Source organism: Daphnia pulex, chromosome 12 (genome assembly GCF_021134715.1).
Source record: "Daphnia pulex isolate KAP4 chromosome 12, ASM2113471v1".
Taxonomy (NCBI): Eukaryota; Metazoa; Arthropoda; class Branchiopoda; order Diplostraca; family Daphniidae; genus Daphnia; species Daphnia pulex.
The window spans coordinates 10,189,454-10,216,704 of record NC_060028.1 but is presented as its reverse complement, the minus strand read 5'-3'; the positions used below and the strand labels follow the sequence as shown (position 1 = coordinate 10,216,704).

The window sequence follows — 27,251 nt, the reverse complement described above, 5'->3', positions numbered from 1 at the left end:
TGAAAATTTTTGAGAAATTTAGGTATATAAGCCGATCCAGGTGGCGCGCGAAATTTGAAATAAAAAAAAGGGAAGGAAAAGTTGCGCGTGTTTCGTTCGCCTAATAGATCTCAACATTCTCTAGATATTATTATGATTATTTTTTACTACAATATATTCTCTTTTGACTTGTTCCTCCATTGCAACAAATAATCCCTTCCCCCCATCTAGCTTTTGGTGAGGTGTATATATATATAAATACGAGTCTTATCTCTTTTTTTGGCCGAGAGGTTTTTATATGTATTTTCATCCTTCTTCTTCTTCTTTTATCATCAGATAATATATAGATTTTCTTCTTCTTCTTCCTCCTTCTTTAGTTCTTTAAGGAGCCGTTTTTCCGCCTGTCAAAACCTTCCAGTCATTTATTTCACTCGAATCTTCTTCGGTAAAAGAAAAACTTCCCTTTTTGGTTTACGATATGATACGTCACCTCTTACAGGGGATTGGGCCGAACCCCCCCCACACCCACTCCAAAAACATTTGAATGATCAAAATAAAAAATAAGTTGGGGAATGCGCATCCGGCATATTTCTCGATCGCCGCTATCCACAATTGATTCACAGTCATACGAGATGTTTGTTGTGTGTGGATTTAACCATAATAATAATTTAAAAAAAAACAGCTGCCCACAATCAATTCAATAGGAGAAAAGAAGGTAACTCAAACCCCTCTCTAGCTTCCCATTTTTTTCTATTCGTTATATAATATAAATCCCGGGGATTCACACTTGTACAAAACTGTGCTGCTGCTGCTGCTGCCTCCCATAAATTTGTTTAAAGGGGATAAAAAAGAAAAGAACGCAACCTCCTTCCTACTACTCCTCTTTTGCCACCGCAACCGAACGCCTTTACTGGTCCTTCGGATGGGAGTGCGAAGGAAAAATCTTCCAGGTCCATTCATGTATACTACGTATTCATTCATTCAGCGTGTTTCTCCCTGAGCGGTGTGCGGCTCAGATCGATTCCACCCCCGCTGCGAGTTGGAAATGCAGTTGAGGTGCGATCGAATATCGGGAGGACGGTTAATACATAATGAATGGATAAATATATACCAGCTCCCCCCACTAACCGTACAAAAACAAGTAACTAAAGTCGGGAGAGAGATTGGGTCGGTAACGGTCCGTGGAATGTTCGGCATCTGCTTCTGGCACGAATCAAAAAATAACTACAAGATAACAAAAAAAAAGCAGAAGAAAAAGAAGATGATGAATCGATTGTGAGCTTTGATATGAACCTGCACGCGGGAAACCGACACACACACGTAACTTGTTTTTCCCTTTTTTTTCTTCCCTCGGCTAGTGATTGACGTCTATTCGACATGGAAATCACACCAGGCGGATTGTCTTCCTCCTTTTTCGAAAATGTGTTGCGCATTAGGGAAACATGTGCTGACTATCACTACACTACACACACCGGCAGCAGCTAGCAGCTAGCAGTTTCAAGGTGTGAGTGTAGTCTATACCTGTGAGAGTCTACGGAATTTCCATTCCAACTTGCCAATCGATCGTCGGAGACGGGTCACAAAGTGTCGCGAGTGAATCGATCTGCTGGGCCCCGATCGTTTTGGAACTTTCGACAACAAAAGGGAGACAAATGGATCCCGCGTGAAATGCGACGTCGGGTTTTCTAGATACCTTGTAGACACTCTTACGGTTCAACAAGAGACGAAAACGGTCGCCAGAGAGACAACAACAACAACAAGAAAAAACAACAACAAGACGGGCGAATAGAAGAAGAAGAAGAATCTGAAGAAGAAAAGAAACCTTGGCTTCACTTGTGACACTGATCGAAGAGGCAATGATGTGACATGAATGACGCTGACCTCACTCTCTCTCACAGACTGCCTCTCTTACATTTGAAAATTTGAAAACAAAACAAAAAAAAACCAACACCCCGAAATAAAAAAAAGAAGAATAAATAAGGACAGCAGCAAAAATCAACATTTGAATGTTCCAAAATGGAAAGAAGAAGAAGAAAGGCCCGTTCGAATATGGCAGTCATCCGTCTTCGGGAGGCCTGGTTACGGGGGGGGGCCTTTGACAGTAGCATCATTGGCATCATTACGCTCTTAACATATACCTCTCAGTCCATATAATAAATATCAAAATACAAAACGGGGAGGATAGAACGAAAAAAAAAGAGCGCCAATGATGGTGCATTTTCAAATCGGGAATAGTGCCACCACCAAAACGGAAGTATCAGAAACGCGCATCATCCTCAATTTTTTTTCCCAAGAAGGTCTTCTCCTTCTTCTTGCTTGCATTAATAATAAATAATGATTAAAGCGAGCCAGAAAAATATAGAATAGATATAGGGTGGGAGACGGAAAACGTATCCAATGTCGCCAGTCCTTGAAGAGAAGAGAAAAAATCCGATGGAAGGCGCTCATTTTCTCACAAGAACAAGACAGGATATACCCTTTGAGGAGAACTTGCACCCCTCGCAGAGAGTTGGGTTCAATCATCGCTGATGATTCCATATAGCGCAGCAGATATGGTAAAAAAGCTTCTCCTGGAACAAAACTCCCTCAAACAAACGAAACGAGAAAAAATGGGGATCAACTACACGCATATCTGAGGGGGAAATACGTACGTACAAGGGGGGATGTGTCTACTATTCTCCATCAAAACGAAGCAACAGCAGCAGTTCACCGTTACGCCAATGACCGTACGATCAAATGAGCCCTGGAACTTCTTTTTTGGGTAGTAGTAGTACACGTCGCTCTTTTTTATTTTTGACTACAATATGGACGAAGTTATGGCTGTTGTACCAACAGACAGGAAGTCGTTCATAATACACCATTTTTTTCATCATCGCTTTTCTCTCTTCTTCTTCTTCTTCTTCTTCGTTTCTCTCGTCTAGTCGAGCGCATCTCTCCATCATTTCTGACGCGTCACCTCGTTCCCCTTTTTCTCTCTCTCTCTCTTCTGCGCCGGGAGGAGGAGAGTATTATTGTTCGGGTGGGTGGCGCGCTATATAAACCGACGCTTCAATTTTCAAAACAAAAAATAAATAAAAAACGAAACAAAGACTTCCTCTATTTATATCAACACGCCATGTGGATTTTTTGTGTGATGAATCAAACGTGATGAACGCCATTTTCTGGGATACACACACAAAAAAAATAAAAGTTTCAGAAATTTTTTTTATTTTTTCAAATTATCACGCAAAGGTTAAAAATTTTGCTTTTGAACCCATCGTCAAGCGTCTCTCTCCCTGTGTTGTTATCCGTTAGCGTGTCCCGGGCTATTAAACGAGACGATCCGCCACGCCCAATTTTCGATTAGAATTTATTTGTTCAAATAATAAAAAGAAAAAAAAAGAACCAAACAAAAAATTCGGGCGGAAATGCAATGGGGATAGCGTTCGATCTTCCTCCATTATATAGACACACACACACACCACAAGTTCAGGGTCTCTCTCTCCACCCCATCATATAATGAATAGTTGGATGGATATAAGAGAGTATAGACGGCGCTGGCACGGAGCGAAAATGGCTGGCGGAAATGCTTAACCGTGTCGTTAGTTTTTGGTGGCCCAAGAGAAAAAACTCCAAGAGAAAGAGGAGGAGCCAATCGAAACGGAGCTCGGCGGAAGTTTCTGATCAAAAGTTGGACATGAAAAAAAAAACCAACAAACCCACCAGCCAAGTCTCTCTCTCTCTCTCTGGCGCATAGTGCAACGTCCTAATCATATTGTATTTATTACGTAACGATGATTGGCACGCCTCGGCGGATATGGGAGAGATGGATGATTCCAACCAAACCACCACCCCCTCCAGCACACCCAACCCAGGTAAAACCCCCATCGCCTCCGGCTCGTCACTGGCGCGTACCCACAAATGAGTTATATATATACACACACACACAATACACACATTATACCCCTCGTCCGTTAGCTGGGCGAATTAATATTTGTGTTTGGGCGACTGCTGGCAAGGCAAACTATTGTCTAACATATTATATATATACATATCAACGATTCAATCCATTTTCGACGGTATCCACTGAAATTTCCAGTGCGGGATCGCAGCGACGAGTCACGCCGACCAGCCAAAGTTTTGGGGTTATATACTACTACACCTGACGAGCCAACTCCTCGACCACTACTCTACTACTACCCCGACAATAATGTCGAGTGCAGGTATAGAGAGAGAGAGAGTAAGAGAGTTGCTCACTATACTGGCGAAGCTCCGGCCGTGAAAACCAGATAAGACATCACAGATAGATAGGACGCATCACATGCATAGTTTACGGTGCCATTAGTTGAGCAAATACTCCGGCCGAGAGAGAGAGAGAGACCGACCCCCGGTGTAGTAGTAGTTGAAAAGGGGGGAGAGACCAATGTGTACACATCAACCAGCAAGTACGGGCTGTACACACACGGCCTCAATCACGCCCGTCATTATCCAAATTGAATAGAGTGGACCGAGCAGAGAGAGAGAGCACCTGGCCTCCTGTGCTGCTCCTAGCAAACTCGCTCCTTGTGTGTTCCCCATGGTTACACACAGAAAGCCCTCGGACAAGTTACAAAAGCGCCCTGGCAGTCGGCCCCCAGTCGGACGATGTGGCCAGGCAAATAAGCAAATTAACTCGATAGATGTTAGTGGTAGGTACTAGTAGAGTATATGTGTGTGTGTGTGTGTGTGCATACATATATATATATGTGATGTGATGTATAATAGATAGCTAATAAAACTAAGGTCCCGTCGACGAGGAGGAGGAACCGAACTGGCCGGGCGAAAAGCAAAGCCGGCCAGCCGGAATAATCCAAAGTTTTGATATAGAGAAGAGCGCAAAGCGTCACGGGGAGCAAATAATAACAAGAGAAGATGGTAGCCAAAAGAAAATTCCCACACGACGACAAACACAAGAGAGAAGAAGAAGAAGACGGTCGGGCCGGCCAAAACTAGGAGCAGCAGCAGCAGCAGCAATGAGAAGATCGGTAATGCCTCTCTGCTCCTAATAAAGTCCCCTCGGTCTCTTTTATGCCGTCTTACTTCAACACAAAAAACTAGAAACTATTTGAGATGATATTTAGAAAATGAGCCGACCAACCAACCAGGAGGTCCTTGAGAGAGAAAACCCACACGAAAAACTCACGGCCTTTTCTGGATTTCGGTCGGCAAGGAGCCCGTTGCAGTTTCTCTCTGTGTGCTCCGGCTCCGTGTATAATTAGCCGGTCGTAAAAATGTGAAAAAGAAAAAAAAAAAAAGAATAAGAAAGAGAGGCCTCTCCAATGCCCACAACTCCCACATCTCTTTTGATGATTACCCCGCAATTATCGTCAGCGATCTATATGCAGATGATGATGGGAGCACGCGCTCTCCTCTCGCCGATATAATATCTAGACTCTTCTTCTTCTTCTTTTCTGGCTCCTAACTCAAGCGCAAAAGGCGAGCATATAGTAGTAGTCGGTGGTGGCTGTTGTAAGTTGTCTGTAGTCGGGACAGGGCTATAACTTGATCCCTAAAGCGATCGGAAGATATGGACAACTCTTTTACGGTAATTCACCTTCTTTTTTCGGGGGCTTTTGAAGAAAAAAAAACCGACAAGGAGCCCAGGAGCCATATCGGTGGGCTCACCTGTGCTAATGAGCTCTCTCTCTCCTTCGGCATACATCTCATAGGCAGCAACAGCAGCAGCTCTTTAACAACTCTCTTTGCATCTTCTTGTTCTGATATTCTACCGGTAACTAACCTGGAAAAAGAAGTAGGCGGTTCGAAAAAAAAAATTTGAAAATTTGAAAATCTCTTTTCGTGTTCCAGACCAATGCGGAAGCTGCCATTACGGGCCCTGAATTCGTTCTTCTCTACCAAGAGTCATAACCATAGCAACACAACTTTGCCTGCCTACTACCGAAGAGGAGCTGATACGGCAACAATAATAATAATAATAGCCGGAAAAAAAAATATTATTATTATATTTTTTTTTCAGGGGTCCGCAGCTCAATTTGGGGGTTTTGTCAATGATTTACGACTAGAAAAACGGAGGGAATACAAGACCGGCCAGTTCACATTCTCTCTCTCCTCCTTTACCCTGTACGTGTCTACTCAATGCTCTTCCACGGGAGAAATAGGAAGACTGTCAAAAATGTAAAAATAAAAAAAATAACCAAAATCTAAAAGACGATAGAAAATTCAGAGAACGATTTTGGAAATACAAATTTCAAGCTTTTCTCTCTCCTTTTTTTGGGTTGCAAGTTTGATTGGCTAAAGGCAGTAGTAGTAGTAGTATTTTAAAGGTGTTGGCAGTCGATCAATCTCGTCTGTTTCTCTCTCTCTCTCTTTGGCGTCTCCACGTGCCCACACACCATGGCGCCGAATGCAAATCGAAATCTTCTTCTTCTTCTTCTTCTTTCTCTTCATTGGATTTTTCCAGAGTTGGAGAGTGATCGAAGCGCCCGGTCAAGAAGGGAAAAAAGGAAATTGCTTACGCCATCGATTATACATCAACAGGTAGAGGGCCGCCATGGGTCCCACACGGATGATCAAACGAGCGATTCAACAGAGATGATGTCACTGACACACTCGGAAAAATTTGAAAAAATTTGAAAACAACCAAAAAATAAGAAAAGCAAATTCACCTCGGAAATTATTCAGAGAGAAACGATAATTAAAACAGGTAAAATTCCAACCCCCCGGAAGAAGAAAAGAAAAAGTATTGAGATTTATAAGAGACTATTACACACACACACAAGATGGCCACCCTCCGAAAAAAAAAAGAGTTCGGCATGGCCAACCGATAATTCCCTACATTCACGCAGATAATAGAAGCCGAGAAAAGAAAATGGCCGTGACGATTCAACAGCTATTCTAGAAGAAGAAGAAGCCGACTCTAAACCAAAAAACAAAAAACAAGTCTTCTAATATATAAAATGAAAGAAGGGGGGTATAGTAAGTATACATATCCGACCACACGCACGCCAAAGTGCGGTCGATTTCTGGTCTCTTTGCGGATGGAAGGGTTTGTTTGCTTTTGTTTCGTTTCGTTTCTTTTTCTTTTCTTGCCGTACCATTTTTTTATAGAGACACAGTCGGACGCGTCTTTCTCCGGACGGAACGGAGGAAAAAAAAAAAGGCGACAGAAAAACCCCGAAAGCCAAACAACTCTATTTAGCGATATCCGACACGATGTGGTGTGGTGGTAAGTTAGCTTTGATTTGTATTCGTTTAATTTTTGTTTTTTAAATCTCGATGTTTGTACATACATTCGAGATTGATTGGCCCGAAACGGAAATCAAGCCGCCGGTCAGATGTACTACTACGCACACACAAAATAGCTTTGGGTATATAATCACACACAAAACCGAGTTTAGCATTTTCTTCCGTCTTTTTTTGGCCAGCGCTCGAACGGGCAAAATATAAGCGCCGGCCGTTACACACTTGTGAATATGGAAAGGGAAAAGAATGAATGAAGTGCATTGTGTGAGCTGCATCTAGAGGTTTGTTGTGGCTGTTGTTTGGTGGTTTGTCAAACTAATATGTAAAGAATGATAAATGGACGGCCATCTAACCAGCAAGTATGTTTTTCTTTGATTTTTCTTTTCCTCCTTCTTTTTATTTATCATTTCAAATTCTTCATAAAAAGAAAAAAGAAATAATCGGGGTCCTTTTAAATCACGACCGAAATGGTATGTACATACATACTGCGTCTTGTGTTGTTGTTGTACCCATTTACATTTGCGCATTCTTGTCGGGGCGGTGACTCAACACATCTTGGTAATATATATCCGAAGAAGAAGAAGAAGAAGAAGACAACAACAACAGCAGCAGCAACTACAGCAGTTGCCCCCGCAACTCGCAAAAGTGTGTCGCCCGTTCGCGGTGACAAATCAGTGGACTTGTAGACACGAAAAATAAAAAAAGAATCCATCCAGCCAGTTTTGTTTCTTTTACTATATTTTCCCCCCTACCGAAATTTCTACGCGGGGCAGGTCAAACGCCGTCGGGATATTCGACGTTGTAATGGGGGAGAGCCCACAGCTACTTAATTATCATCGTCCAACCCTATTATATTTGTAGATATAATAAGATCTTATTATTAGATACAACATTATCTCGTCTTCTTTTCTTTTTTTTTCTGTCTCTCGCCAGACACACACGTTCGTGTGGCGAGAGTCGGAAAGAAAAAAAAAAACCGGTAACGCACGCAACCCGCTCGACAAAAGGAAAAAAAAAGAAAAGAAAAGAAAAACTGCTGCTGCTGCTGCTGTTTGGCTACTGGATGCGGCGGCAGAAGAAGAAGAAGAAAAAGAAGAGAGAGAGAGCTACTCTCGCATGATGATTTATCCGTTGATTATACAACAGAGCGAGGGGCATTCATTTTCTCTCCTCCACGTATTGACTGGTGAAATGTTTTATGTATGGACAAATATCTCCGCTTGTTTTGTTTTTTTTCCTTCCTCTTTTCCCACTTTCGACCGGAATCCCAGAAATTCCAAAAAGGCGCCTCTTCTTTTTTTTATTTTTTACACTGCAACCGACAAGAAAAACACCGAAGGAAAAAAAAAATCAACTGATTGACCCGTTATGCATCATTGTCCCGGCGTATATAAGGGCCATTAGCCACAGTGACTCGTGTGTTTTGCTTGTTACAACAAAGAAAATGACTCAAATCATAATCATAATAATCAAAAAGGGAAAATCAATTCAACGATTTCGTATTGAAAGATTTCAATGATTTCCGTCTATTGACGGGGGGGGGGGGGGATTGTACAAACAAGGTGCGATTCGACCTTTTTATCTTTTTCCCTTTTGTTAGTCTTGTTGTCAAATGGCGAGAGAAAAAAGAAGAAGAAGTCGAGGAACCCAGAAACACGTCGAGGACCCGCCTCTTTTCTTTGATAACCGCCTGTTGCTGATGGCCGATGACAAATGAAGCTGCTGCTGCTGCTGCTGCTGCCGTGGCGCTGTGTGAGATATAGTTAAAAAGCCAACACAGCAGAGGGCCACCAGCACAAACGGCGTTTTTCAAAAGAGAAAAAGAAGAAGAAGGTGACGAGGAAATCGGACCTTGGGACACGCAGCGCCAACAAAAGTGTAGAGAAAAAAAAAGGCGCAACGTCACGTTTCTTTTCGACCGAAAATTTCGTTCCCCTTTTCTTTCTGGCAGATAAAAAGCGCCTATTAGCAGCTAATATCAAAACGGGCCATCCTCAAAGGGCCATCCATACGTAATATAATCATAATCACATTTGAACGCAGTCCGCAGATGGCAGACGACCGCATCACACACACACACACCGAAATTAAACGAAAGAAAAGAAAGAAGAAAAAAAAAATATTACATTTTTATTTCTTTTTTTCTTTTTCTTCGACGCTCACATGAGATGACATAAAAATTTAAAAAGAATAAAAATAAAGAGAGAAGCCTCGGTAGCACGAACTCGCGGACGTGCATCTCTCTCTGGCGCTGTGTGAGAGAGAGAGTCCCATTCTTCAAAGTCGACTCGCAAAGACGATTGGAGGGTGGAAGAAATAAGAAAAGAACAAAAACTGGGGAAGAAAATAAAAATATAGGCGCCTGTCGACTCTGCGTTAACGACAACGGCCTTCTTCTTGTTCTTCGCCTCCCGAGAGTTCATATCGCTGAGTGAGGGACTATGTCGAGCAGCGACAAATGTAACCCCCCCCCCCCCTCTCTCTCTCTCTCTCCTCCTCCTCCCTCGCCCACTTTGACATTCGTCGACGGCGACGAATGGACGAGGATTCGGTCAATTTTCCTTTCCAGCCCAGGAAATGTACCGAGAGGGAAAAAAGAAACAAAACAAAAAAACCAGGCAAAATATAAGATAGGCAGTCAGCCGCGCACATATCTAATATATAAATACGACGAGTTGTCCCTGCTCTCATACAAAGATTAATGGCCACAACAACAACAACAGTAGTAGGATACAACATAGAGGGGGGAGGTTGTTGCAGCTCGACTGCGACAGGAATAAATCGGTTCTCTTTTTATATATTTTTTTCCAGGGTGGTTGTTCTCAATGTGTGTGTGTGTCGGGGCTCTAAAAGAGATGAACACCAACTTGATTGCCAGCGTCTATCCGCAAAACACACATCCCAACCGTATACAAGAAGGAGATGGTCGATACGGTAGTAGTAGGAGGAGGCAACAACTTTTTTTTGGGTTTGAGGGGGTCTTTGGTAAAAACTCTACGCTGTTACTGCTCTAAGATGTGTACAGCACAGCCCCAAAAACGTCCATCTAATATCTTGCTTTTCTTGACTGGGCAGCTCCGCTTTAACAAATGGCAGTCAACATCTCCCCCCATTCGCCCCCCCCCCCCCCCCCCCTGTCATCTGTTCACTTCACAAGCCGGGCAAAGTCTCTTTCTTTCTTTCTCTCGTGTGCATCGCTGATTGTCTCCGAGGTTGGGTCGGTTCTCTATCTCTGGTCCTGAATCGCCCAGGCTGTTTTATTTGCCAGGGACTTATCGGGACCCCTCATCTTCTTGTACGACACGGAAAAGTTATCGCCGATATTACACGTACGATTGTTGCCAAACTTTCTCTCTGTCACTGGCACGGAGAAAACATGTGTGCCGACTATTGAAACCATCCAATCAAGTGGAAATCAACAAGTCTATTCGGTTGGCGGTTGGTCGAGAATTTCCCATTTCTCTGACCAAAAACCGGAAGGACCGTCATTAAATTGGTCTAAAATCGCCAGTCATTTGATAGCGGACGTCTATCAAACAAGATGACGCTACACATGTCCGTCCATCTACAAATATGTGTCCATTGAAAAATAAACGACGACGCGAGGAATATTATACAGAAGGCTGGACCGGATGAGAGAGAAAGAAAGAAATAAAAAGAAAAATCTGGCTGATGGCATCACACCCTCCTCCGCATGATTGCCACTGGAATGCCATGGAATTATTAATATAATACTATAATACTATTAGAGAGAGAGAGAAGTGCACACACAGTATCCCCCACCCCACTCGGCACACAACTGTTGAAAAGAGTTTTTCTTTCCTCCGTGGCGTTCATTGGCATGGATGACAAATCGTCTGGCGGACCGAATGAGAGAAACATCCGATAATATCCAATGAATCAAAACACGCCGGAAGGAGGATCCGATCTAGTGTCGCCCATCAGGCGAAATCGTGGGAAAAATAGAACCAACCAGATTGGCCGATTCCAGCACCAGAAGCTTGAAAGTTTTTCCAAAAATGAATTTGTTTTTAAATAAAAGAGTACACACTAAAGAGACAATTTCGAAAAAAAAAGCTTGTGTCACGATCCGGTATGGCGATAAGCTGTGCATGTCATGTGGCACCACATCACTACCGTGTGTGTTGGGCTGTTGGGGTACTACTACTACAGGTGATGGCCTCGTCTGCTGGCGTATCATCGGCGACGATCATTAATCAGTATTGACTAGATGACTTGGCCCTTTTTTGATTTTGCCTCTCCGACTTCCAAAACCATTTTGAGAGTTGTATTTTTCTATTTTGATTATTTTATTTTTCTGCCGCCACCGCCACTGCCGCTGCCCGGTGGAAAGAAGAGAGAGACAGAAAAAAAGGTGTTGCTGTGCGCGGCAGCAGTTGGGACCCGATGGGGGGCGGTGCTTCTTGCGCGGTACAAATAAAGCGTGACACGACAGAAATATCTAGCTCCCTCTCTTTTTTTTCTCTCTCTTTCGGCCCCCAAAAATGGTATCGCCCACAAGACGAAAATGAGCGACAAAATGACACAAATTGAAGGCAACCAACGAAAAATCTTTTTTCGGCCAACAACTGAAAAAAAGAAAAAAATGAAGTTGTTCACACAAAAAGATGGAAATCGGAATTTCGTCAATAGGAGGACGTCGTCACCACATCATAGACGAGTTTGTCTATTCTAACCATTTGAATTTCTTTCGACAACAACAAAAAATAAAACTAAACTAAACTGTGATTATCCCGTCATTCAAACAAATCAACTTTCGGGGCTTTTGGACCCTGGCAGACATGCGTGTGTGTGTGTGTGTGTGTGTCTATGTTATTATTGTTATTTTCCTGGTTAAAGAAAAAGGAAAAAAAGGGCAACTGATGCTCGACCACATGTCAAATATTTTGGTCGCTCATCACATTCAAAAAAGAGTCTATCCCTCATCTCTTTTCGGGTGTTATTTGATGGAATGGATCAACTCGGGACCCCTCAAGGTCCCTGTCTTATTGCACGTCACGAATCGAATTGTTTCTCCAATCATCCCGTATAAATAATCCAAATAAAAAAGTATTCCTTTCAAATATACCCAAATCTGGCGGATGTTCTATCAACATTCACCGGCCAATGGAATCAAAGTACATGTGCTACAAAAGCGGTTTTATCGTTCACAGACAAACACAAAAAAAGGAGTTTGACCATCATTCAAAAAAAAGATGAAACATTTCTTCTTTTGGCCGACGACGACGACGACCACCACAACAACAATCCGGGGGGAAAAGGATTGATCTGACTGTTTTCGTAATGTTAAACGATCATTTATTTCCCCTCGTTTTTCTTAAACGTTTGACTCTTTAATTTTTTTTTACACAAGACACGTTCGAGTTGTTGTTGTAAATTGAAAGATGGGCCCGCTGGAGATGAGCGGACCCCACACGGTACCGTACCAGCACACCGGGCACACGAATTTCCCCGTTGTTTGTTTGTTTGCTCGGTTGTTGTTGTTGTGATTCCAACAGAGGGGGGTAAGTACACATTTAGAAAGTATCCAAATCAGACGCAAACGCCATCCATTTTACGGATCATCGCCGTTTTTTCCGTGATGGTGTCACAGATTTATCCAGGCCCGTTTGATTTTTTCGATTCTAGTCGAAAAGAAAAAACGTTCACGGGCCAAACAACACGTCCCCCTTCCCCCACTTGGTGTTGTTGGTGTGTGGGTGGTTCTTCCTCTTCAATTATACCTGCACAATTTCTTTATAGAACCCCCCCGTGTGTGACGTCAAAGAGAAACTTGTAAAGAGAATAAGAAGAAGAAGAAAAAAAGGGCCGTCGAAGTTGGTATTTGATCGATGGAATCGAATATTGATTAGCATATACGCGACCAGAGAAAAAATGATGATGATATGATGAGGATATAGCAACAACAACAACAAAAAAAGAGTTGCAATAAGTAGTTATAGACATATCTTTCTTGATAAAAAAGGAATAAAAGAAAAAAAAAATCAACTTTTTTTGTGTTTGGTGGAGAAGGCCGAGGGGCTTGGCCGAGCCTTTCAACACAAAACACAATCGGCACACAATTACAGGTATTCAATATGTTGATGAATGATTGGAAAGGGTCAAATCGATGACGGGGAGAAAGAGAGAGAGATGGAGAGCCCATCGTTCCTCTCTATCGTCGTCCTACGCAACACCAGACACACGCTGCGAGTATGTAATATTCTAATCACATCATCGACGAGTTTTGAACGAACAACAAAAAAAGTAAAATAATTTTTTTTCTTCATTTTCCGTGGGGGAGGATTTTTTAATATCCCAGAAAAAAAGAATCTTTTTCAAAAATCACTGAATCGAACCCACACGGTGAAACCTTTTTATTTTTTTCCTTTTCCAAAAAAATAAAAAGGGCCAAAGACCACCGACCATGAACCAAATGATGGCGGTGGGATATTCAGTTACCTTGTTCGCCAGTTCCCAATAGAATCGGCCCAAAAGTCGCAAGCCCAGACGTTTGGGAGATTTGACACACCTTCGGGGGGCGACGCGATTGCGTCGTCCGATTTTTATGTGAGTCTTGTGTTTGTTTGTTGCGTTTGTTTCAGACGGGAAGAGAGACAACGTGAGAAAGGGGCGACGCAACAAGAGACAAAAAGCCATCACCACAACAGCGCAACCAGCTGATAAAAGTTTGTTTCTTTTTCTTTTTTTCGTCTAATAAAAACGGGCGACTGGCGTGGATGAAATTCCATAGGCGACGCACAGTAGCTTCTTCTTCTGCTTCTTCTTCTGCTTCTTCTTCTCTTTTCTGTCTGATGATATGAGAAAATGGGGAGGAATAAGGGAAGAAAGAGAGAAGAAGGCAATGATATGTCGCCAGAAGTTTGGCTCCCAATGGCATTTCTTGCGGGACGCAGAGGTGGCTGTCAACAAGACCGACATAGCCACCTAACATCTATTACTAATGATATACCTCTACCTTTTGCCTCTAAACCTTTTCCCCTTGCTCCGTCCCCGCCGCCATGTATTATATCAAATGCCAGTCGCACAAGAGAACGAAGAAGAAAAAGAAGAAGAAAAAGAAAAAGTCCTCCTTCTTTTTATACGCGCATCTTATATAATTCTTCTTCTTCTTCTTCGGTCCCTTCTGGGCTTCTTCGGCGGTGAATGATTCAACGCCAACATGGAATGTCGTGTCTCTTTCTCTCTTTCCTAGCGCTCCTTATAGCTTCTTCTTCTTCTTCTTCCATTTCCCAGTTGTCCCCCCAACCAAACCATCCTGAACTACTTGAAAAAACTTTTGGTGAACAATGACCCCCCTCTTTGAACGTCTACAGACGACGGACCGATCAACTAGATTTCCAGCGATTACAAGCCACCACCACCGGGCGAGATTCTTCCACAAAGACAAGAGGAGAAACAAAACACGAGAAAATAGATTTTCCCTCATTTTTTGTTAGTCTCTTCAAAACCGTTCATCATTTTAAGAAGGGGAAAAAAATAGTTAGTACCAGCCAGCGGTTTTGTGCTGTTATCTAATATCGTCTCTCTCTTGTTGTTGTTGTTTATTTTCTATCTGGCTGGGAAAGAAAATAGTTTTCAAAGGTAATTCGATCGCCAATGATTTTTTTGTTTGGTTTACTCGCTCGAAATACAAATCGGTGGCTTCCGCAGGAGGGAAATCTCTTTCTCCCAGCCCCTTGCAAGAAGGACCATTCTCCGGTGTTATTAAGACGACGCCTAACTATAGTAACGAAGAAGCTAGGGAAAAAACAAAAGACGAATAAAATTTAAAAAAATAAAATAAAACGGTAGAAAAAGGGCTAGTAGCAGCTACCGTGTTCAGCTTCTTTGATACTTTTTATTATCATTTTCTTTCGGGAGACGAAACACTTTCACGATGACCAGATTTCAAAGGCAGGAAGCTGCTGCTGCTGCTGCTTTAACATGTTTGAAAATATAGTCGCTCAACTTTTCTTCCCCCCACCGAGTGGATCCAACGTCCAGGCAACTACAATTTATTCTCGATGGCTTTTTTGTTTTTTTGTTTTCCGGGGGAAATATCGTTTTAGCTGGGGGTAGAAACAAAACAAAACAAGGAGAAATAGCCTTTTCTCTCTTATATAATGTGAAAGAGAGAAACCTGTCCGGCTGGTGTATGTGTACCATAAGACAAATCGAAGATTACACGGAGCGATAGAGGCAACAGGGGCTATAGAGGAGAGACAAGAAGAAGAAGAAGTCTTGTCGCTCGTATATATTCCGGTAGCATACTTTGAATACCGATCCGGCAGCAGCGGCCAAAACAAGAAGAAGAAAAAGAAGAAGAAGGAGGAGGACTTTCTTTTTCTTCTTGCGGGGACAATTCCAAGTCAGTCAAGTCCCTTTTTCTCCACCAAACGATGGGCTCCTCTTTTTCTTTCTTATAGAGAGAGAGAGAGAGAGAGAGGACAGAAACAACTGGCTGGATATTGGCCCATCCATTTCACGTGTGTACGTTACGTGTGTATAAACAACTGGGGGGATTTGTTATTTCAAAGTGGTCATTTCAAAAAAAGGGCCAAGAGATTTTTTTTTCTACGGATCTTAATCGCTCTTCTTTTTTTAAGTTCTCAAGGAAAAGAAAAAAAGAAGACAGCAGTCCCAAAAAGAATATAAAATACTCGTATCAAACTATCGAATACCACATCATGAAAGAATTGTTTTTTTTTTTTTATTTTGGGTTTTTCTAACCCCCCTAACAAAATTAAAGAGAATCCACGCACAACAAACAAATCGATTGTGTGTAGTTTACAACCACATCTTCACCTCATCAAATATTAAATGAAAAAAAAAACGAGTTTGCGTTCCCATGTTCTTTTTTGTCTTTTTCTTTTCTTTTATAAGAAGAAGAAGAAGAAAAGGGGAATAATCACCATCATCTCTTCGGACCTCGACCAAATCATAATTACACATGGCCTTTGACACTGGTGTGGGACCGGCGTAGAGAATGAAAAGGGAGGTAGAGGAAAACGATCATAAATTGAGAGGTCCTTGATTATTCCCGGCGAATCATCAACAGCAGCAGCAACAACAACAACAAGCGAGAAGAAGAAAGAAAAGAAAAAACGACCATCGACCTGAACTAATAAAGAACGAACTCAAATTAACAGTAGCCTTTCTTTCTCCCCCCCCCCCTACCGTCCCTGATAATAATCACCATCATTCCATCTCTGTAAATACATACATATACGTCTATATGCTATACCACCGAGGTACGACGTCCTAGCTCCTGGCAAAAGAGAAAAAAAACCGAATGAAAAGATAAAAATAAGCAAAAAAAAAAAAAATGGATTTTATAGAACCCCCTTCTTTTCTTTCTTTTTATTAAGTTTATCTTTCTTGTCTCACCGTCGTCGTCGTTCGTCGTCGCGCTGGGGGTTAATTATCTCTGCAGGGTACATCAATTTCATTAGCTTGGGCTTTATTCTCTTATTGAGAGAGTCTAGCTCCTCTATACACGGATATAAACTCATTCACGCACTCCACCTAGACTGGCCCGTCGTGTCCCCCTGCTGGGCTTCTCTTTCCCTCCTTTTGTTTTCTTGGCCTCCGAAAATTTCGACCGAAAGAAGAAGAAGAAAATTCATCACGATTACCAAATAACAATTTATTTGTATATTACAGCTATTGTCTGGCTATATGGTCTTTTTATTCTTGGCTGCCAACATTTCCCCTCAGCCAAAAGGTAAGAAATGGGGGGGAGAAAGAGAGAAAACTTGACGATCGGATTTTTATTAAAATAAAAAAGAAGAAGAAAAAAAGGAGAATATATGCATAATAAAAATGAATGGACACACACTCGCTTGTTTTGCTCCCGCTTCTTTCTTTCCCCTCCCGCAGGCGCATCACAGATGCATAACTTGGTAAATAGCCGCTGTTAAAATCTCAAAGGGCAGGAGCAAAAAAGAAGCAGAAGAAGAAGAAGAAGAAAAAAGAAACGATCGCCATAAAAATTCGCCCTCAATCTTTGGAATTCATCTGCTGCTGCTGTTGTTGCCGCCACTGAACTTACAGCAGCAGCAGCAGCCAGTAGTAGTGTGGTAATGCTCCTTCTAGTCCCTCCTATATAAATTTTTACCCAATCGTTATTTTTCCCAGTGCGTTATCTCTCTCTTTTTCTTTCTCTCTCTCTCTCGTTCGTGTCATTGATATTATTATATCCTTCTTCTTTTTTCTCTTCAACTCTCGCATGGTTTATAACTGCAGGAGAATCAGTAGGAAGGAAAAAAAAAGGCCCTCCCGCGGCTTTTCGTGACGGAGACAAAGTCGCGACCGAAAAAAATAAAATAAAAACTATGGCTTCCATTTGATATCTTCCAAGTTAAAGAAAACATAAAATTTTGATAAATAAATAGGAAACAAAAAAAATAGTTGATGCATAGATTTCGAAATGACACGGGGCCCAGGCGTGTTCCCCCGGCTGTGTGATATACGGACGAGTATAAAGAAACACGAGCGGGCAGCACCGCCACCGTTGCGTCCGCCGTGTATAAATTATCGATAGATGGATATCGGCTCGAAAACTATAACCCGGAGGAAGAACAGAAGAAGAAGAAAACAGCTCCCTGGCAAAAGGGAGACTGGAGAGAAAATAATATAAAGGTGAACAGACGACAAAAGATGAAAAGCCGATTGGCCTTTTTTTGTTTCTTCTCTCACAAGCCCAGCGAGAGAGACAAAAGGGTCGCTGGACACAAGGCTTAACGTTGGCAGCGGGGGGTATGAAGACGCACGGCCATTTTTTGGTTGGTCAGTTCCATGTCAGCATTCGACCACACACAACAAAACGGCCAGGGCCAGCCATAGAGACACACACAGGTGCCCCTTTTTTTCTTCTTTTGGTCTCTCAACCCACGGTCACTTGGCCATCAATAACAATTGCATCTTGATCTCATCACAGAGGCTCTTGTGTCCACCGGGGGAATGAAAATTCCTTTCTCCAAAACCCCCAAAAAAAGAAAAAAGAAAAAACCTTTCAAATACCTAATCAATTACACCACATTTTGTTCCATCCAAGTTCCCTTCTATCTTCATGATGGGTTTTACCTTTTTTTTTTCTGTGTTTGATATGATGGATATCGTCGATCGCTATCTTGTGGCCAGAAAAAATAAGTAAATAAAATTTCTCCCGACTATTAAAAAAGATTTTTTCCCCTTCAATTCTTCCAGTTCCAGTCCTAGTCAGGATTTTCCCTTTTTTTTATATTTTATTATTTGTTTTCCGTTTTTGTGTGTGTGTCGTCTTTTTTTTCAGCCGCCCATTTGAATCGTTTAGATTTTTATTTCTCGACTTCGAATATGGCCGTGAATTTCTCATCCCATTTTTCTGGACGTTTCTTTTTTTGTTCCGGGACACGGACTCACAGACGGACGCGGTTTTTTTGGCTTCGTTTTTTTTACCTTTTCTTTTCTTTTTGACGGACATTGAATTATAGGCGAATGCGATAGTATAAACGACGCTCTACAAGCTTAGACTTTTAAAAGAAGAAGAAGAAGGAGCTTTAAGATGCGGATATAAGCTCAGCCAAGACGAAGGAGAAGAAGAAGAAGTTTTCTATGCCACAAAACTTGTTGGGGCGTTCGAAACCTCCTGCTGGGCAAGATGTTTTTTTTTCTCCCCTTTTCTTTCAGTCTATGTGTGTGTTATATTCTTTGCCTTTTGCTACTTCATCTCCTTCAATTTTTCTTCCTCTTTTTTTATTTATTAAAATAAAATAAAAAATCAAATTTTTCTTTTTTTCTTTGTTGAATCAAACAAGGAGCGAAAGATCATCATCATCTCAGTGGTAGACGTGAAAGTCTAAGCCAACATTGATATTCAATGTCTATACAAGCAAAGGGGCTTGGTTTCGTCATTTTGTGCACTGCCAGGCGCGCCAATGAATAGGAACAGACACCCAGTCAGGTGTGAGGAGGAAGAATACAGGTGCGCCATCATCTCCCATCACACACACACGTGAGAGTGTACAGTAGCTCCACAAATGGACCAACCAAAAAAAAAACGACGATATACTAAATAAAGGTCACCCACAGAAGCCGAGAGTGGCTCCAGCCAAGTCCAACGATCCGAAAAGTTAAAGGTCGTCGAAAATAAATACATCCATGTACATCAAACACATTTTTCTATATTTAGAAAAAAAGAAGAAGAAGAAGAAGTGCTCAATAAGAAGCTACCGAGGGAACAAGAAGAAGATAGGACCCCTTAGGGGGGGGGGTCCCTTGTCAACCGGTTTCAATAGGCCAGAACGACGACGACGACGACGACGGTGCAGAAGCGAAATTTATTTCTTTCTTTTGAAAGAAAAAAAAATATTCGAAAATGGTTTTTGGGCCACAGACGTGATCTGTCCGAGGGACCGTACAACAACAGAACCAAAAGGAGAGAGAGAAAGAGAGAGAGAAAAGAGACACGCAAGAAAATACGCCATCGACCATCGTCCCGAGTTCGTGTGTCATTCCAATAACGGACGCACAATCGACCAGGTGAGGAGCTCTAACGACAACCACCACCCACAAGAGAGTCTCCGAACATAAGAGAGTCCTGATTGGGAGCTAGAGGAGGAAGAACAAACTATTGAGAGGTGAGAAGACGGGGGAAAAATCCTTTTTTTCTTCTTCTTCTTTTGAATAGCAAAAGGCAATTGATCTCTCCGTCTCTGGCCGGCCGTTACCTTCTTCGCATTTCCCAATCCTTTTGACACCGAAAATATATTTCATTTTAAAAGGGGCAAAACACACACACACACACAGTTGCTGCTGTATAAGGAGACACCTGTATTTTCTCCCGACGATGGAAGAGAAGAAAAAATATCTAAATAAACATCGATGCGCAGTATAATACCCCAAAGAAATGAATACGTATAAAATAGAGAATCTCTTTTCATGGACGATACACGTTTTTTTTTTCTTTTTTTTAGAAAAAAAAAGGATGGAACCATTGACGAGTTTCTCTCTGTCCGAAACATTGAAATGCACGCAGCATAAATCTCAGTCACGGGAGAAAAAGAAGAAAAACTTTTTATTTTTTATTTATTTTTTTGGAGACATCGCAACTATAAAATGTGGAGGCAGATTTTTCTTCCGAGGGTATCAAAAGAGCTCGAAACAGGTATATATAGGAGTAGTAGCAATGAACCCACACACCATCATCACTACCATTTTAATACTACAAGAGACTTTTTCCCTTTTTTTCAAATTTTGATACGCCAAAAAAAATTGATGCTCCCCCATTTGATGGCACTAATCTCTTGTGCATGAAGAAAATAAAATAAAAAAAGGTAAAAGAAGAAGAAGAAAAATCGTTTCCTTCATCCCCGATGCTCCGGTCGCTTCGTGATACATCACCTGTATGCGTGAACGTGTACAAAGCCACTCTATCTATCTCTTTTTTTCTTATTTTATTTTAATTATTTTTTAATTTTTTTTAGCGAAAATGTACAAAACAAAAAAAAACAAAAAAAAACAAAATATCAAAAAGCCAATCACGAAAAAAGGTTCTTCATTTCGTCCCACCGTTCGTTGACCACACACACAATATCTTTCGCTCACTTTGATTTTTGTTTTTTTAGAGTGGTGAACGATGGCAAGAAAAAATAAAAGGACAGCAGAAGGGGGTCAAAAATAACAGTTGGCTTTTTATGCGTCTTGATGATATTCACACGGGACGCGAGAGAAAGAGAGAAGCGCACCTCGTTTCTTATTTGGCAAAGTTCCCTCGATTCTCTACGAAACGGCTGTGTTACGCGCGCAGACATTTAATCAACACCAGCAACAAAAAAAAAAAAGACGCAAGAGTTCCAAATCGATCGTAATCGCCAGACTGATTCGAAGCCATCCATCTTGTTATTTATTTATTATTTTCGCTTCGAGGGGGGAATTTTTTTTTCTTCTTCTCCTTTTTGGAAATCCAAATCCTTGAGGACCTGTGGGTATTACACCACCGAAACTTGTTCACGTGAAGCCCCGATAGTTCCTTCCCACAAACTCGAATAACCAAAGAAAAAGAAAAAAGGGAAAATAAGACAAAGTTTGTCCATGTAATTTTTGCTCTCTCTCTCGCTCTTTTTCTTTCTTACACACACATGTGGTTTTGGTTTTGGAGTGTACATTCTTCCTCTCATCCGGGTAACATGATCGACCTGTTAACTATATATAGCCAAAGAGCGTCTTTTTCCCTCCTACGCTATAATTACATTAAAACAAAATTTTCAAATTTCCCTCTCAAAAAGAAAAATAAAAATGACTCTGGTTGACCCCCACGTTTTCACGGTGAGTGTCTTTGACAGCCAGAAGAACAAGACGTTACAGATTCCTCCACTATGTACAAACGGGATTAGTACATGTACACTTAACTAGATGCCAACCCTGGAAAATGGAGAAGAGAGAGGGTGGGGGAGAAGCAAAAGAAAAAAATAAAATAAAATAAGGAGAGTTGGCTAGTTATGTCAAAGTCTTTCTCGGTCGGCTCGGATTGCAAACGAAAAATAAAAAAAAATTATTCTTGTTTGCTTTTCTCACCCGAACCAACACACAAACGATCCATTTTTTCTTCAGTTAAAGAAACAAGTCAAGAAAAAAAAGTACATCCCCCTCTCACGTATTTTTGATTTCTTTGACGAAATAAAAAGAAAAAAAAAGGCTCTTTTTTAGTGGGGTGGGGGGTGGGCTTTTGTGTGTGACATTTGTCGGAACTGTTCGAAGATGTCAACTTCAAACTTCTTCCTACCGAGACAACAAAACGAAGAAGAAGAAAACCGTCACACAAATATAATAAGGGGCACGGGGGGGGGGGGTCACCGCTGGGGGGTCATGGAAACCGAGAAGAGAAAGAAATCAAGATTCAAATGACTACCTTTCACGGCGTTGGCCATGTTACGTGTGTTACATCAAAGAGAGAGGAGGAGGGGGAAATAAAAAAAAATGAAATATCCGCTTACTTCTTATTCCCATCGAAGTAAAGGTGTGTGTATTGGGTGTGTTTCTTCTCGTCTTATTTTCACAAGAAGAAGAAGAAATACAGAAAAACCCAGAGAGTTCGGACGGAGATTGACACGGACGTGACATTGATGGAAACGGGCAGGTCCCCTGTACCCCCAACTAAACACAATGAGGCCAACAGTATTGGGCCGAGAGTGGCGGACGCCAGTTGAATGACAGACGGGAAGAAAGAAAAGTAAAAAAAAAAGTCAACCAGCACCTTCGAATGAATCGTTTCCCACCATCGAATATGAGCCGGTGATATATAAATATCAATCGGTTGGAAAAACTGGCTACTATGTCATCTTATATAATATACGTAGAAATTGAATATTAAAAATAAAAAAGAGCCCCGATCCGAGGGATGTTAAAAAGTTTTTTTTTCTTTTAAATTCTCGGCCGACCGGATGAATGACACGTAGGAAAATGTGTGGCGTGAGTGTGTGTTTGTTAGCCAAGCGTAAGGATTGAGATGATGCTGTGTCCCTTTTTACGGTTAGCATCGCTCGACAGGACTTTTTTCTTCTCTAAGAAAAGAAGCAAATCCAATCAATGAGCTGGATGGATGGATGACTGGCTGTATTTGCACGTTTGAACGAACGCAAACGGGGCTCACGTCCGCTTAACCGAAATAATGTATTCAAAGGAAGGATAAATAAATAAATAAATAAAAGAAGAAGAAGAAAAAATCTTCAAATGGAATGAAATCGACTATTAAAAAAATATCAAACGAACATCCGTTTCGTTTTTTTATTTTATTTATTTATTTATTTTCACGATTTCTCCTTGGTCGGCTCCTTTATTTGGTTATTTATCAGGTCGGTTAAAAAGAAGTAAGAAAAAAGAGCCGCTTCTTTCATTCTTTCGTTTTTCGAGAGAGGAGAGACCAGACCTGTCTCTGCGAGTTTCAGTGTCCGTCCGTGCGGACAAGAGAGGCCAGGCCCACACAGGCCCGCCAGTCCGAAGAAGAAAAAGGCACACACACAACCTGCACGCTCAATCGCCCGCGTGAACGACACCCGCCATAGCCGGTCCCGACACACGCCAGGAGACAAACAGTCGGGCCGCCATCGAAGCCGCCAACGTCCAGCTCAAACAATCAAATCAAAAGAAACCAAACCGCCGACACCACCACCACCACCACCACCAGCCACAATCGCAAAGGACAAAGAAAATAACAGTCGAAAAATAAAAGCTTTGTGGGCGGTGGAAATGGTGAGCCAAGGCGGGCAAGCACGCGTGAATATTCAAAATATTATCTGTTAAAGATGTGTCTCCGATGGAAATCGACGTGTGTTGCACTATTCCCTTTCACGCCCGAATCGACGCCAGGGATTTGTGGAAGACCAAAAAGCATCGACACACATTCCTCGACGCATTACCACAAGCTTCGATGATCGTTTTGACTCTTGTGCCATCAAAGAAGAAGCGGCGGAAGAATATAAACCCCCCATCCACCCAAAAAAATAGAAAGGAACCCCAAAATCAAATGTTGAAAAAGATTCATAATTCTTTTCCAGTTATTTCTACAAGAGGGATGATGAAATATGAATTGAACTTCTTTGAAAGTTTCTCACGCCAGGTCGATCAGAAAATGAACATGGGGGGAGACACGATCCTGGGTCGGTGGCAATTTTATTAATGAACGAAATTGAATTAAATATTATTGACCAGAAAAGTTTTCAAGGGTCCCCCCTTTTCCATCAAAAACCTGTGCCCAGGTAGAGACTCCCCTCACCACCACCTCCCACGCTCCACCCTAGAGTCCTCCTTCATTCGCACGAACTGGTTTTTGATTAATTAGACTCGAGAGAGAGAGAAAAGACGAGGGTTTCCCATTTTTCAATGCCCAGGCAACTTGCATGTATCCACCAGTTTTCCCTCCCACCATACCCCCCCCCCCCATGATGGACTGGTTTCCCAATGAGAAAATTTAACATTTGAGAGAGAGTCTAAAAGGTAAACGCAGAGAGAGAGGCCGGTTGCTCCTATTATTCCATCATATTTTTGTTTCTTTTTGTTTAACATTTCGCTAATGAAAATGCGCACTTGTAAGTGCAACCAACCAAGCTGACTCTCTCTCTCTCGTTCCTCTTAGTAGTTAAACAATGGCCGATGTGAATATTCTCCGAAAAGATTTATCGACTCGGAATCTAACTGGAGGGGGGAGGGGGATCAAGGAGCGCCGAGCGATTGGCAAACATCGACACTCGATCATTTCTCTACTTTCATTTACAAAAAAAAAAAAAAACCCCAAAGGTACTTATCCCGTCCTCTCAATCCCAACCGGAGATGAAAACAAAAAAAAAATTTTACCTATGAATAAATGATTGCGCACCTATGAAATACAATATCTAATACAATCTAATATGTACAAGAGACTCGTCGATTTTTTGTTGAACGCAACAAAAAAAAAATAAAATAAAATAAGCGAAAGTGTGCCAGGTGCTGCCCGCCAGGTCTTCCATCATTCGTCAATCGAAGAATATTCGGTAAAATAAAAGAAAAAGAAAAGAAATAAGTTGAGTAAGGGGGTGTGAATAAGTTGCGAGACAACAACAAAAAAAAGGTAGCAGCAACAGTTTAGCATTTTCATGAACCATTTAACTCTACGGACGGACGGAATGATAATGTTCTCTTCCGCCGGCTGTCGTTCGTTCGTTCGTTCGGGAGAGAAGAGAAGAAGAAAAAAAACCCCAAAAGGTTTGGCATTCGGCGGCTGATGGTCGACGTCAGTTACGCGTGGCACGAGCCGGCCCGTCCAACACGCATCGCACACAACACACCGTTGGAAAAAGATTAACATAACGCGAAAAAGAAGAAAGTCAATCGGCATTTTTCCTTTTTCTTTCTTCTTCTTTCTTCTTCTCTCGTGACGCTGGGCGGCTGTATTTCTAATTCGAATTGATTAGAATAAAGGCGGCCGAGTCCCGAGTAGAAGTAGTAGAAGATCTGGCCGATCGATTTGGCCCGAGGTTGTAATAATAAATAAATAAATAAAAGGTAACACACGGGCACACGCACACGTTGGTGATGATGATGAAGGCACACCGAAAAACACCACCAAAGAAAAACCGTTTTCCCTCTCCACCCCTCATCCATCCGGATGGAGGGGGGTAGAGAGACACGCGGGAAATATAAAACGGAGGAGGGTTGGCGCTTTTCAGTTTTATGGAACGAGACAACTTTTCTCTGACTGCTACACTCTGGTGTGACGGTGGGGTCATAAATCATTTACTGGACTTTTGCGAGCATAAATCGCCCCGGTAACAAAAACTTTTTTTTTGTTTTCAACGAGTGAACTGGGACACACATTACGTGTATACTATCCACGTACTGTAATTTAAATATACGCAACCGGTATACACCAGACACACACACACACACACAGACAAAGGGGAGAAAGAATCATTTTGATTATTTTTCCCATTTTCCAGCTCATTATCATCATCAAAGTCAGTTGATTTCACTACGTAGTACGTAGGTACGTGCGCATTATTATTATTAGACGCCGGACTCGAAAGCTTCTCTCGCATGTTGCGGCCCTCTCACGTCACGAAACTCTGAAGAAGAAACTCCTTGACAAAACAAACAAACACAAAACATCACAATCATTTCTTTCTTTCTTCCTTTCTTTTGTCGTCGTTTTGTTTGACTTTTGTATATCTCGGCTTTCTCCCTCAAATTCAATTGGACCGAGTTGGACCACACACCAATTATTTTCTCTCTCATCAAGAAGAAGAAATTTTTTATTTCTTTAAAAAAGAAAAATGGGAGGATTTGATTGCGCGATTTACAGCTGGGTACTGCGTAATATTTATTCAAATTGCGCTCGAGGGGAAACCGATCTCGGCTTGGGCCCATCAATAACGCTATAGACATCTTTGATGGTTTAGGTTGGGTTTGTTCGTCTTTTTTCTTTACCTCGGCGGATAGTTTAGATAGTTCATCAGATTCCATCATCGCGCCATGGCGATGGGCGCCGCCGCTATGTGTGGCTTTGAATATTTCCAACCCTCGGCGCGAAGGAAAATCGGCTGGAAAAACTGTTGGCTAAGAGGAAAATCAGAAGAGAAAAAGACGGATGACTTTCGAATTGATCAGCGACCGCAAAAAAAGAAAAAGAAAAAAGAAACATGAAAGAGTCTTCTTCTTCCAAGTTCCAACCAAATAAAAAACCAAAGTTTTTTATTTTATTTTTTTTATTTTGTTTTTAAAAAGGAGAAATAGATAAACGAGTGGAGGGAATCGAAGAAGAAGCCCTACCGCATTCTTCCGTCATCCATCAGTCATGGAAAGGAAGGAAGAAAAAAAAACAACCAAAAATAATAAAGGAATATACTGTTGTAGAATGTCTTGTGATATCCACAGTGTGAGTGTGTGGGTTATTTTCTTTAGAAAACACAATCCAAACCCCCCACCTCACCCCCACCATCAGATATAAACACCCAATAATCATCCGATCAAATGGGCGGTGTTATTAGATAACGGCCATAAGATTTGGGAATTTCAACAAAAGGGGGAAGAAAGTGAACGGGTCACGACCAAACACATTCGTCTTTCATCTGACGTCACCTTCTCCACACACACACACCTTTCTCTTTCTCTCGCTTGTCCGGTTTACCTCAAACAAATAACATTTTTGAGTATCGATTCCGGATAAAAAAATATCAAAAATTATGTGACAAAAAAAAACAGGAAAAAAAAATAACTTTCCAGTTCGATCATTTTCTCGGGGAAATGAAAAATATTCCAAAATAAATCGGAGGGAAATTCAAATCCATTTCTTTCATTGGCATCGACCAGATGAAAGTGGCTCCGGTCGGATGATGGATCGTGGGGATCGAGGGTGTCCATCTCTCTCCCAGTGAGAGCGTTAATAAGATTTCCAGAGATGACTAATTCGATCAGTTCCGTTGTTTTCACATGGGAGAAAACAAAAGAATCGCAATCAAAAAAGCCAAAAAAACAAAAAAAAAGTCAGTAGGGGGGGGGGGAGACCTGAGAGAGACCCTCCGGCTGTGTTTGCTGCA

The 27,251-nt window shown here is 41.7% G+C and overlaps 1 protein-coding gene across 2 annotated transcripts in view; it reads right to left on the bottom strand.

Moving 5' to 3' along the window:
* LOC124209473 (homeobox protein cut-like) overlaps positions 1-27,251 on the bottom strand; it is a 161,687-nt gene that overhangs the window by 109,927 nt on the left and 24,509 nt on the right. The gene's annotated exons all lie outside the window — the stretch shown is intronic.